Here is a 14,072-nt window from a genome sequence, read left to right as displayed (position 1 = left end):
GTTTTCTGTGTAGCGTGACTTTAATTCTGATTTCGCTTTCTCCATCTGTTCAGTCAGATCATTATACTCCTGCTCATTTTTCTCTGCTACCAATTGTAATAAATTGAGAGAACATTGGTGAAGGATTTCAGTCCATTTCTTTTGGGAAATAGGATCATCTTAAAATTGTGAAATTTCCTTGAAGATACGTAAACCTCTCGGGACTCTCTTGCATTCAGTGTATGATTTCAGTGATTTTACTGTCCAGAATGATCGGATTTCTCTATCAGCTAATGATTGTATTTTAAATTCAAGTGATCTTGTGCTGATAATATGCAGCTCTTCCTTAAGATTGCACTCTGCAAAAAACTCCCCTGCATCCTCTCGTCCTGCTAAAAGTCCCTGTTCAACCACATTCATGTCAGAAAGCTCTATATTTTCGTCTGTGTCCATTGTATGGATAAAAAGTGAGTGAAATAAACCCTGTGCTCAGTTCAATTACACAAGTTAAATGATCCCAACAAAGAACAGACAGATGAACGGCATTATGTGTCAAAACATAATCGAGTGACTCGAGAATAAAGGAAATAAAATGTAAAAAAAATTGTATGTAAAGTTATTTAGATTATAATCTTCCTATGATATTGTAAAAATACAGATTATCTTGTAAATCGATATGGAAAGATTTATTCTTTACTAGTATTTTGCACTCTGTATATTGTATAACTATATATTTTTTTGTAAATGTTTGTCTCACAACTCGTTATGTATGTTAATTAGAAAGGTCTGTGGTCCTATAAAGGGAATGACCTTTAGCTAATCCCCTCACCTGGACCCGTAGAAGCGAGTAATCGCAAAACGGCCGTTGTCCGGCACCTCCCTCCCCTAGCATTCCTCTAACGTCCTGCATTTCCACATATCGATTGATGGAATTCATGTGAAATAAAGACGCACAGTTTTTCAGCTATATTGCTGAGTGCTGCATAGTTCTCCTTTTTCGCTTCACACTGAAATATTCATGTTTTTTCATGCAAGCACCTCCGTTTTTTGAATGAAATATATACCGCAATACTTCAGATAAATAGCTCCGTCTGTTAATGTGGTGATTTGTGTACCCTAGTATGCCGTTCATCTGTCTGTTCTTTGTTGAAAACCCATGTCAGAGTTAGCTTATGCTGCATGGCTGGGAGGAGAGGTGTTTGGAGGTTATATGAGGAGTTTTAGAGGAGTTATCTGTGAATGTTGCATGGTTTGTAAGTGTGACAATTCCCTTCCCTCCTCTCACTTTGAGTATTCCCCCATCCTCAGCTCCCTGGTGCATTCCTCTGTTATATATGAATGAATATTTGTATACTTCGTATTTCAGTATACTTTTATTTGTGCTGCCTTGTTCGTCGGGTTGGTTTACTACGGTGCACAGTAGTGTCCCTCTTCCCTATGTGGGAGAAGAGAACAGACTGAGGGCTTACTCAGGAGATAAGGCAAGGGTGGAGGACCCAGCATCCTCACCTTCAGAAGTATCCCGGGGAATAGGGCGAGCTAAGGCGCCCCCTAGTGGTAGTGACAAGGAAGGAGCCCCTGGTCCCCGGTCATCCGACAGTTGAGTCGTGACAGATGCTCTGTATATAGTGTACATTACACACAAGAGCTCTGTATATACTATATAGTGTATAGGTAACACACTGACTCACCAGTGACGTCTCTAGTTGAAGTCCTTCATCTTCATTTTCCCTCTTCATCCAGCACAGACCACCATCACTTCTTCCAGCTAGTACTCATGTCTGCAGAAAATAACACAGTTATCTAGAGCACTGCTTGCAGAGAACATTGCCTAATTTTTCCCCATCTTCTATACCTCACCAGATAAAGAAAAAAGTGATAAAGTGCTGCCCTGCACAGTAACAGAACCCCCCATTGAAAACAGTATCCTCAAAAATAAAATACATCACAGCAGTAATAATATCCTGGCCCCCTTGTGTTTCATTCCTGTTCCCAGCCATATGTTCTCTCCTCCTGCCCCATGTGCCTGCATTCTGCCCCATATGTTTTCCCATCCTTCCCTCATGTGTCTCCTACCTTCCCCATATGATCTCCCATCCTGCCCCATGGCATGCCTAATCTGTCTTCATCCTGCCCCATGTGTCCCATGATTTTGCCCCATGTGTCCCATAATTCTGTCTCATGATACTGCCCCATAAGTCACATGATCCTGCCTCATCTGTCTCCAGACTGCTCCATCTGTCTCCATCCTGCTGCATGATCTTGCCCCATCAGTCTCCATCCTGCCCCATGATCCTGCCTCAACTGTCTCAATCCAGCTCCATGTGTCCCATGATCCTGCCTTATCTGTCTCCATCCTGCCGCATTGTCCCATGATCCTGCTCCATCTGTCCCATGATCGTGCACCATGATCCTGCCTCATCTGTCTCCATCCTGCCCCATGTGTCCCATGATCCTGCCTCATCTGTCTCCATCCTGCCCCAAGATCCTGCCTCATCTGTCTCTATCCTGCACCAAGATCCTGCCTCATCTGTCTCCATCCTGCACCAAGATCCTGCCCCATGTGTCTTCATCCTGCCCCATGTGTCTCCATCCTGCCTCATGTGTTCCAATGATCCTGCAACATCTGTCGCCATCCTGCCCCATCCGCCTCCATATTGCCACTTTCAGTACAAAAAACAAAACATTGAAAAAAAAGTTTATCCTTGCCTTGCCACGTCCAGTATCATCTTTTTGTCCATCCAATAGAGGCTCGGATGTGTCAGCGCATGACAGTGACGACATATGCTGGTGATGGGCGTGCCAACATCAGCTGCTGGCCCTAGATTTGATGGTGGCTTGTAACTAACGGGTCCACACTGTAATAGATTTTAACTGAATGTGCATCTGAGGATGCACATTCAGCTACTGAACCAGCAAGACATTGCCCCTGGAGTCCGGTGAGCTGAGGGGGGCCTGGGCCTCATACGGCAGTAATGCCCTAATAGCGGCCCTGTGGTTCCGCTCCATACGCATCGTGCACACACGTCTCTGCTACGCACATATCGTACACACACGGCTCAGCTCCATACACCTCGTACACATGCGGCTCCGCTCCGTACACCTCGTACACATGCGGCTCCGCTCCGTACACCGCATACACACACTGCTCTGCTCCGTACACCTTGTACACACACGGCTCCGCTCCGTACACCTCGTACACACGCGGCTCTGCTCCGTACACCTCGTACACACACGGCTCCGCTCCGTACACCTCGTACACACGGCTCCGCTCCGTACACCGTATACACACACTGCTCTGCTCCGTACACCTCGTACACACGCGGCTCCGCTCCGTACACCTTGTACACACGCAGCTCTGCTCCGTACACCTCGTACACACGCGGCTCCGCTCCGTTCACCTCGTACACACACGGCTCAGCTTCGTACACCTCGTACACACACGGCTCCGCTCCGTACACCTCGTACACACGTGGCTCCGCTCCGTACACCTCGTACACACGTGGCTCCGCTCCGTACACCTCGTACACACGCGGCTCTGCTACGTACACCTCATACACACGCGGCTCCGTTACGTACACCTCGTACACACGCGGCTCCGCTCCGTACACCTCGTACACACACTGCTCTGCTCCGTACACCTCGTACACACACGGCTCCGCTCCGTACACCGCATACACACACTGCTCTGCTCCGTACACCTCGTACACACACGGCTCTGCTCCATACACCTCGTACACACGCGGCTCTGCTCCGTACACCTCGTACACACACGGCTCCGCTCCGTACACCTCGTACACACGCGGCTCTGCTCCGTACACCTCGTACACACACGGCTCCGCTCCGTACACCTCGTACACACGCGGCTCCGCTCCACTCCGTACACCTCGTACACACGCGGCTCCGCACACCTCGTACACACACACGGCTCTGCTCCGTACACCTCGTACACACGCGGCTCCGCTCCACTCCGTACACCTCGTACACACGCGGCTCCACTCCGTACACCTCGTACACACTCGGCTCTGCTCCATACACCTCGTACACACGCGGCTCTGCTCCGTACACCTCGTACACACACGGCTCCGCTCCGTACACCTCGTACACACGGCTTCGCTCCGTACACCGCATACACACACTGCTCTGCTCCGTACACCTCGTACACACACGGCTCCGCTCCGTACACCTCGTACACACGCGGCTCTGCTCCGTACACCTCGTACACACACGGCTCCGCTCCGTACACCTCGTACACACGCGGCTCCGCTCCACTCCGTACACCTCGTACACACGCGGCTCCGCTCCGTACACCTCGTACACACACACGGCTCTGCTCCGTACACCTCGTACACACGCGGCTCCACTCCGTACACCTCGTACACACTCGGCTCTGCTACATCCACCCTGTAAACCCCTCCTGACCCCACACAGAAACTTCCCCTCATCCAGCACCATGACAACCAGCACAGGAGAGTCCTGCATACACTGAGGCCCCTGATCATGTGACCCCTGACTCCTCCCCTCCTGTGACCTCATCCCAGGTCCTGTGCGCACAGAGCAGCCATATATGTGGAGTGCGGCTCTGCAGGTGGAGGTAGGTGCTGGAGATTCCCCATTACTGGGCGCAGGGGACATTAACCCCGCCAGAACTTATCTTCTCCGCTATAGCTGTATGAGCAGGGCTGTGGAGCTGGAGTAGGTATAGAATGGACTGACTCTGACTCCTAAAATACATAATAAATTGGGTGCAGCAGTACAATGCAGGTTGTGCTGTAATGTTTTCATAAGAATTTGGGAAAGTTGTGAAATGTCCTATAAATGTCTGTTCTGTTCCTGATTAAGGATCTGGGCTTTTAGCTGAGATGAATCTGTGCTGCACTTTACGCACATGCTCAGTAGTGACCAGTGCTGTGGAGTTGTAGTTGGAAGTCGGGGAAATGTAGGAGTCAGAGTCGGTGGTTTGGCTTACCGCTTCCACAGCGCTGTGTGTGAGGACTTGTTTTTGCAGGGTATAAGTTGCTCATGTAATGGCAGTATATTGGAGTAGGTATAAATGTTAACCCCTTCCCGACCTGTGACACAGTGTATGCGTCATGAAAGTCGGTGCCAATCCGACCTATGACGCATACCCTGTGTCATGAATTCAAAGCCCCACTGCGGGTCGGGTGACCGGGGTCAATGAAAGGTCACCTGACCCGCAGATACAGGGGGCTTTGTAATTCACCACAGGGGGCGTGGCTTCGCCCCCACGTGGTTACGATCGCTCTGATTGGCTGTTAAAAGTGAAACAGCCAATCAGAGCGATAGTAATATTTCATCAATGAAAATTGATGAAATATTACAATCCAGCCATGGCCGATGCTGCAGTAGCATCGGCCATTGCTGGAGACACCGATTTGACCCCCCCACCGGCGATCGCCCCCCCTGCCACTGAATGACAGCGGCGATCTGCCGCCGCTGTCATCATCTGCCCCCCCTCCCATTCCCTTCGCTCCCCGCCAGCTTCCGATTCCCCTCTCACCTCCCCCGGCACCTTCCAAGTCCCCCCGTCGCTCCCGGTGTCCGGCGGCTCCGGTTCATGGGTGCCGCCATCTTAGAAAATGGCGGGCGCATGCGCAGTGCGCCCGCCCGAATCTGCCGGCTGCAGATTCCATTATTTCATTTTGATCACTCAGAGTGATCAAAATGAAATAAAAAGTAAATGAACCCCCCGATTATCACCCCCATAGGTAGGCAGAACTAATAAAATAAAGAAAATATTTTTATTTTTATTTTTCCATCAGGGTTAGGGTTGGAGAGAGGGTTAGGGTTGGAAGGAGGGTTAGGGTTAGGGTTGGAAAGAGGGTTAGGGTTGGAAAGAGGGTTAGGGTTGGAAAGAGGGTTAGGGTTAGGGTTGGAAAGAGGGTTAGGGTTGGAAAGAGGGTTAGGGTTGGAAAGAGGGTTAGTGTTGGAATTAGGGTTAGGGTTGGAAAGAGGGTTAGGGTTGGAAAGAGGGTTAGGGTTGAAAAGAGGGATAGGGTTGAAAACAGGGTTAGGGTTAGAATTAGGGTTAGGCTTGTGGTTAGTGTTATGGTTAGTGTTGGGGTTAGGGGTGTGTTGGGGTTAGGGTTGGGATTAGGGTTAGGGATGTGTTGGGGTTAGGGTTGTGGTTAGGGGTGTGTTGGGGTTAGGGTTGGAGTTAGAATTGAGGGGTTTCCACTGTTTAGCCACATCAGGGGGTCTCCAAACGCGACGTGGTGCAACCTTTGATTCCAGCCAGTTTTGCGTTCAAAAAGTCAAATGGTGCTCACTCCCTTCCAAGCCCCGACGTGTGCCCAAAAAGTGGTTTACCCCCACATATGGGGTATCAGCGTACTCAGGAAAAATTGCACAACAACTTTTGGGGTCTAATTTCTCCTGTTTCCCTTGGGAAAATAAAAAATTGGGGGCTAGAAAATTATTTTTGTGGGAAAAAAATGTTTTTTTCATTTTCATGTCTCTGCATTATAAACTTCTGTGAAGCACTTGGGGGTTGAAAGTGCTCACCATACATCTACATAAGTTCCTTGGAAGGTCTAGTTTCCAAAATGGGGTCACTTGTTGGGGGTTTCCACTGTTTAGGCACATCAGGGGCTCTGCAAACGTAATGACGACTGCAGACTATTCCATCAAAGTCTGCATTTCAAAACGTCACTACTTCCATTCCGAGCCCTGACGTGTGCCCAAACAATGGTTCCCCCACACATATGGGGTATCAGCGTACTCAGGACAAACTGGACAACAACTTTTGGGGTCCAATTTATCCTGTTACCCTTGTGGAAAAAAAAATTGCGGGCTAACAACGATTTTTTTTGAGGGAAAAAAATGATTTTTTATTTTCACGGCTCTGCGTTATAAACTTCTGTGAAGCACTTGGGGGTTCAAGGTGCTCACCATACATCTAGATAAGTTCCTTGGGGGGTCTAGTTTCCAAAATGGGGTCACTTGTGGGAGGTTTCTACTGTTTAGGCACACAGGGGCTCAGCAAATGTAACATGATGCCCCCAGACCATTCCATCAAAGTCAGCATTTCAAAATGTCACTACTTCCCTGCTGAGACCCAACGTGTGCCCAAACAGTGGTTTCCCCCCACATATGGGGTACCAGCATACTCAGGACAAACTGGACAACAACTTTTGGGGTCGAATTTCTCCTGTGACCCTTGTGAAAATAAAAAATTGCGAGCTAAAAATTCATTTTTTGAGGAAAAAAAAAGATTTTTTTTTTCATGGCTCTGCGTTACAATCTTCTGTGAAGCACTTCGGGGTTCAAGGTGCTCACCACACATCTAGGCAAGTTCCTTATGGGGTCTAGTTTCCAAAATGGGGTCACTTGTGGGGGGTTTCCACAGTTTAGGAACATCAAGGGCTCTGCAAATGTATCATGATGCCCGCAGACCATTCCATCAAAGTCAGCATACCAAAACGTCACTACTTCCCTTCCGAGCCCTGACGTGTGCCCATACAGTGGTCATCCCCCACATATGGGGTATCAGCGTACTCAGGACAAACTAGACAACAACTTTTGGGGTCCAATTTCTCCTGTTACCCTTGTGAAAAAAAATTGCGGGCTAAAAATCATTTTTTTTGAGGGAAAAAAATGATTTTTTATTTTCACGGCTCTGCGTTACAATGTTCTGTGAAGCACTTGGGGGTTCAAGGTGCTCACCACACATCTAGATAAGTTCCTTGGGAGGTCTTGTTTCCAAAATGGGGTCCCTTGTGGGGGGTTTCTACTGTTTAGGCACACAGGGTCTCAGCAAATGTAACATGATGCCCGCAGACTATTCCATCAAAGTCAGCATTTCAAAATGTCACTACTTCCCTTCCGAGCCCCGACGTGTGCCCAAACAGTGGTCTCCCCCCACATATGGGGTACCAGCGTACTCAGGACAAACTGGAAAACAACTTTTGGGGTCCAATTTATCCTGGTACCCTTGTGAAAATAAAAAATTGCAGACTAAAAAATTTTTTTTTAGGAAAAAAAAAGATTTTTTATTTTCACTGCTCTGCATTATAAACTTCTGTGAATCACCTGGGGGTTCAAAGTGCTCACTATGCATCTAGATAAGTTCCTTAGGGGGTCTAGTTTCCAAAATGGGGTTATTTGTGGGGGAGCTCCAAAGTTTAGGCACACAGGGGATCTCCAAACACGACATGGTGTCCGCTAACGATTGGAGCCAATTTTCATTTCAAAAAGTCAAATGGCGCTCATTCCCTTCTGCGCCCTGCCGTGCACCCAAACAGTGCCCCCCCCCCCACATATGGGGTACCAGCGTACTCCGGACAATCTGGACAACAACTTTTGTGGTCCAATTTCTCCTGTTACCCTTGTGAAAATAAAAAATAGCGTGCTAAAAAAATCATTTTTGAGGAAAAAAAAATGATTTTTTATTTTCACTGCTCTATGTTATAAACTTTTGTGAGGCACTTGGGGGTTCAAAGTGCTCACTACACATCTAGATAAGTTCCTTAAGGGGTCTAGTTACCAAAATGGTGTCATTTGTGGGGGAGCTCCAATGTTTAGGCACACAGGGGCTCTCCAAACGCGACATGGTGTCCGATAACGATTGGAGCTAATTTTCCATTCAAAAAGTCAAATTGCGCTCCTTCCCTTCCGGGCCCTGCCCTGCACCCAAACAGTGGTTTATGACCACATATGAGGTATTGGTGTGCTCAGGAGAAATTGCCCAACAAATTTTAGGATCCATTTTATCCTGTTGCCCATGTGAAAATGAAAAAACTGAGGCTAAAAGATAATTTTTGTGAAAAAAAAGTACTTTTTTTTTTTTACAGATCAATTTGAGAAGCACCTGGGGGTTCAAAGTGATCACTATGCATCTAGATAAGTTCCTTGGGGGGGTCTAGTTTCCAAAATGGGGCCACTTGTGGGGGAGCTCCAGTGTTTAGGCACACAGGGACTCTCCAAACGCGACATGGCAACCGCTAAATATTCCAGCATATTTTCCATTCAAAAAGTCAAATGGTGCTCCTTCCCTTCTGAGCCCTGCCGTACGCCCAAACAGTGGTTTATGACCACATATGAGGTATCGGTGTACTCAGGGGAAATTGCCCAACAAATTTTAGGATCCATTTTATCCTGTTGCCCATGTGAAAATGAAAAAATTGATGCTGAAAGGAAATTTGTGTTGGAAAAATTAAAATGTCCATTTTTTCCTTCCACATTGCCTTAGCTGTTGTGAAACACCTGAAGGGTTAATAATCTTCTTGAATGTGGTTTTGAGTAGCTTGAGGGGTGCAGTTTTTAGAATGGTGTCACTTTTGGGTATTTTCTGCCATATAGACCCCTCAAAGTGACTTCAAATGTGAGGTGGTCCCTAAAAAAAATGGTTTTGTAAATTTTGTTGTAAAAATGAGAAATCGCTGGTCAACTTTTAACCCTTATAACTTCCTAACAAAAAAATATTTTGCTTCCAAAATTGTGCTGATGTAAAGTAGACATGTGGGAAATGTTATTTAGTAACTATTTTGTGTCACATAACTCTCTAGTTTAACAGAATAAAAATTCAAAATTTGAAAATTGCGAAATTTTCAAAATTTTCGCCAAATTTCTGATTTTTTCACAAATAAACGCAAAAATTATCGACCTAAATTTACCACTAACATGAAGCCCAATATGTCACGAAAAAACAACCTCAGAATCGCTAGGATGCGTTGAAGCGTTCCAGAGTTATTACCTCATAAAGGGACACTGGTCAGAATTGCAAAAAATGGCCAGGTCATTAAGGTCAAAATAGGCTGGGTCATGAAGGGGTTAATATCACTTCAAGGAGAACATTTGCAGATATCTATCCCCTATAAACTACCTTTTCTCTGAAGCAATGGCTGCCACCTGACCACAACTGTCAGATACCGGCAATGCCATGTGGAAACAGTGTTTAACCCCTTTTATGCCATCTGACGTACTATCCCTTCTAAGGGACCCGGGCCCCTATGCCCATGGACGGGATAGTATGTCTAGCACGATCAGTGGCGCTCACGGGGGAGCGCCACTGATCGCGGCCGGGTGTCAGCTGATTATCACAGCTGACACCCGGCACTATGAGCCGGGGGCGGTCACGGACCGCCCCAGACACGTTAAGCCCTGGCACGCTGCGATCAAACACGTTTGCAGTGTACTAGGGGTTTAGGGATGCATCGGCAGGGAGGGGGCTCCCTCCGTGCTTCCCTGACACCCCTGCAGCAGCGCAATGTGCAGCACTGCTGCGGGGGCCTCCTTCCCTGCAGGTCCCCGGATCCAATATGGTGGCGGGGGCCTGCAGGGAGGCGGCTTCCTCATGCCTGCAAAGCGCCGTCATGAGGAAGACTCCAGCACTGCCTGAGTCAGATCGCTGATCTGTCACATGACAGTTATGTCCCCCCTGGGACAAGGTAATAAAGTTAAAAAAAAGTAAAAATAATTTATAAAAAAAATCGCTAAATAAGTTAAAAAAAAATATACCCTAATAAATTCATTTTTTTGGAAATAAAAAAAACCCAAAACAATAAAATTACACATATTTAGTATCGTCGCGTCCGTAACAACCCGCCCTATAAAACTGTCCCATTAGTTAACCCCTTTAGCAAGCCCCTTAAAAAATAAAAAAACAAAGCAAAAAATAATGCTTTATTATCATACCGCCGAACAAAAAGTGCAATAACGCGCAATCAAAAAGATGGCTAAAAATATCCATGGTACCGCTGAAAGCGTCATCTTGTCCCGCAAAAAACAAGCCGCCACACAGTGTCATTAGCGAAAAAATCTAAAAGTTATAGCTCGCAGAATAAAGCGATGCAAAAATAATTATTTTTTATATAAAATTGTTTTAATTGCATAAAAGCGCCAAAACATAAAAAAAGACATAAATGAGGTATTGCTGTAACCGTACTGACCCGAAGAATAAAACCGCCTTATCAATTTTACTGCACATGGAACGGTGAAAAGGCACCCCCCAAAAGAAATTTTTGAAATTCTGGTTTTTGTTCATTCTGCGTCCCAAAAATCAGAATAAAAAGGATCAAAAAATGTCACATGCCCGAAGATGGTACCAATAAAAATGTCAACTCCTCCTGCAAAAAATAAGACCTCACATGACTCGGTGGGTCAAAATATGAAAAATTATAGCTCTCAATATGTGGTGATGCAAAAACTATTTTTACAATAAAAAGCGTCTTTTAGCGTGCGACAGCTGCCAAACATAAAAACCGCCATAAATAGTAAATCAAACCCCCCGTTATCACCCCCTTAGTTAGGGAAAAATAATAAAATAGGAAAATGGAAATAAATACATTTTTTTTATTAGGGTTACGGTTAGGGCTGAGATTAGGGTTAGGGGTGTGTTGGGGTTAGGGTTGGAGTTAAAATTGGGGGGTTTCCACTGCTTGGGAACATCAGGTGCTCTCCAAACGCAACATGGCGTCTGATCTCAATTCCAGCCAATTCTGCGTTGAAAAAGTCAGATGGTGCTCCTTCCCTTCCAAGCTCTGCCATGCGCCCAAACAGTGTTTTACCCCCACATATGGGGTATCAGCCTACTCAGGACAAATTGCAAAACAACTTTTGGGGTCCATTTTGTCCTGTTACCCTTAGGAAAATAAAAAAATCATTTTTTTTTCCACAAAAATGATAGTTTTGCCCTCAATTTTTTTTATTTTCCTATCATTTTTGTGGAAAAAAAAATGATTTTTTTATTTTCACGCCCGGGCGTTATAAACTTCTGTGAAGCACTTGGGGGTTCAAAGTGCTCACCACACATCTAGATAAGTTCCATGGGGGGGTCTAGTTTCCAAAATGGGGTCACTTATGGGGAGTTTCAACAGTTTAGGCACATCAGAGACTCTCCAAACGCCACATGACACCCGCAGACCATTCCATCAAAGTCTGCATTCCAAAACGTCACTACTTCCCTTCCGAGCCCCGACGTGTGCCAATACAGTAGTTTTCTCCCACCTATGGGGTATCAGCGTACTCAGGACAAACTGGACAACTTTTGGGGTCCAATTTCTCCTGTTACCCTTGGGAAAATAAAAAAATTGGGGACTAAAAGATCATGTTTGTGAAAAAAATATGATTTTTTTATTTTCACGCCCGGTGAAAGCCTATGAAGCCCATGGGGGTTCAAAGTGCTCACCACACATCTAGATAAGTTCCTTAGGGGGTCTAATTTCCGAAATGGTGTCATTTGTGGGGAGTTTCCACTGTTTAGGCACATCAGGGGCTTTCCAAATGCTGCATGGCGTCCAATCCCAATTCCAGCCAAAAACGTCAAATGGCGCTGCTTCCCTTCCAAGCTCTGCCATGCGCCCAAATAGTGGTTTACCCCCACATGTGGGGTATCAGCGTACTCAGGACAATTTTCACAATAACTTTTGGGGTCCTGTTACCCTTGGGAAAATAAAAATTGGGGGTGAAAAGATCATTTTTGTGGAAAAAATTTGATTTTTTTTTAATTTTACTACTGTACCTTATAAACTTCTGTGAAGCCCTGGGAGGTTCAAAGTTCTCACCACACATCTAGATAAGTTCCTTGGGAGGTGTAGTTTCAAAATTGGTGTCATTTGTGGGGGTTTCCACTGTTTTGGCACATCAGGGGCTTTCCAAACATAACATGGCATCCGATCTCAATTCCAGCCATAAAAGTCAAATGGCGCTGCTTCCCTTCCGAGCTCTGCCATGCGCCCAAAAAATGGTTTTCCCCCATATATGGGGTATCAGCGTACTCAGGACAAATTGCACAATAACTTTTGGGGTCCTGTTACCCTTGGAAAAATAAAAATTGATGGTGAAAAGATAATTTTTGTGGAAAAATATGATTTTTTAATTGTACGACTTTACGTTATAAACTTCTGTGAAGCCCTTGGGGGTTCAAAGTTCTCACCACACATCTAGATAAGTTCCTTGGGGGGTCTAGTTTCCAAAATGGTGTCATTTGTGGGGGTTTTCCGTTGTTTTGGCACATCAGGGGCTTTCCAAACGAGACATGGTGTCCGATCTCAATTCCAGCCAAAAAAGTCAAATGGCGCTGCTTCCCTTCCGAGCGCTGCCATGCGCCCAAATAGCCATTTACACCCACAAATGGGGTATCAGCGTACTCAGGACAAATTGCATAATAAGGAAAAAATTTGCACCTGTGCTGCCCCAGCCTTTATCAATGGAGGTCTTCTGCATCCTGCTAGTGCATTAGTCAGGGTTTGGTGAGTCTACCTTTCAAATGTGTTTTTTTGGAATTTTTTCCTATTATGTGCGCTCTTCAGATTTAGTGTTAGGGACTCGCAAAATTTGGGGACCCTTGACGTTGGGTTGCGAGCTAATCTGCTTTGGCCAAAATAGTAACTAATACCCATGTATTTTTATCTTTTTGCACTTTTTATCATTTTTGCAGGATGCAGCTGGGCCTCTTTATGTTGGCTTGGTTTTTTCTGTGTGATGCATATAAATAATGCTGACCAGCCCACCTGCTAATACTATGGGGGTCATTAATAGGCTGTTCAAACACTTTGCACCACACTTATCTATGTGACTGATGTCCTATGCAAGCCTTATTTGTGCGCATTTTTTCCACTAGGCAGCCAGACCCTCTTGGGTTACTGGCTGTTTTCATCAGTGGTTTGCACCTGTGCTGCCCCAGCCTTTATCAATGGAGGTCTGCTGCATCCTGCTAGTGCATTAGTCAGGGTTTGGTGAGTCTACCTTTCAAATGTGGTTTTTTTTATGTGTATTTCCCCAGTTCTAGTCTATGCCTTCTTTAGCCAAACTCCAAGCTTAATTTGACACAGAAATACTGTTCGAGATGTCCCAGTAGTGGAAACTTTTTTTTTTTTTGTGTTCCTCTGATATATTTGTGAATCATTGTCTTAGGGTACCGTTACACTAAGCGATGCACCAGCGATCCCGACAACGGTATGGATCGCTGGTGCATCGCTAAGTGGTCGCTAGTGAACTACTACACAGGCAGATCTCACCAGCGACATCGCAGGGGTCGGGGGTCGCTACTTACCTGTCAGGCGCGGCGATCCTGACGTCTTCCCGCCCGCGTCCACGCGTCGCTCGTCGGCGCCACAGGAAGATGACAACGA

Source organism: Dendrobates tinctorius, unplaced genomic scaffold, assembly GCF_039654945.1.
Source record: "Dendrobates tinctorius isolate UK_male_01 unplaced genomic scaffold, ASM3965494v1 ptg000155l, whole genome shotgun sequence".
Lineage (NCBI taxonomy): Eukaryota > Metazoa > Chordata > Amphibia > Anura > Dendrobatidae > Dendrobates > Dendrobates tinctorius.
The sequence above is the reverse complement of the archived record's forward strand: the minus strand, read 5'-3'. Positions refer to the sequence as shown.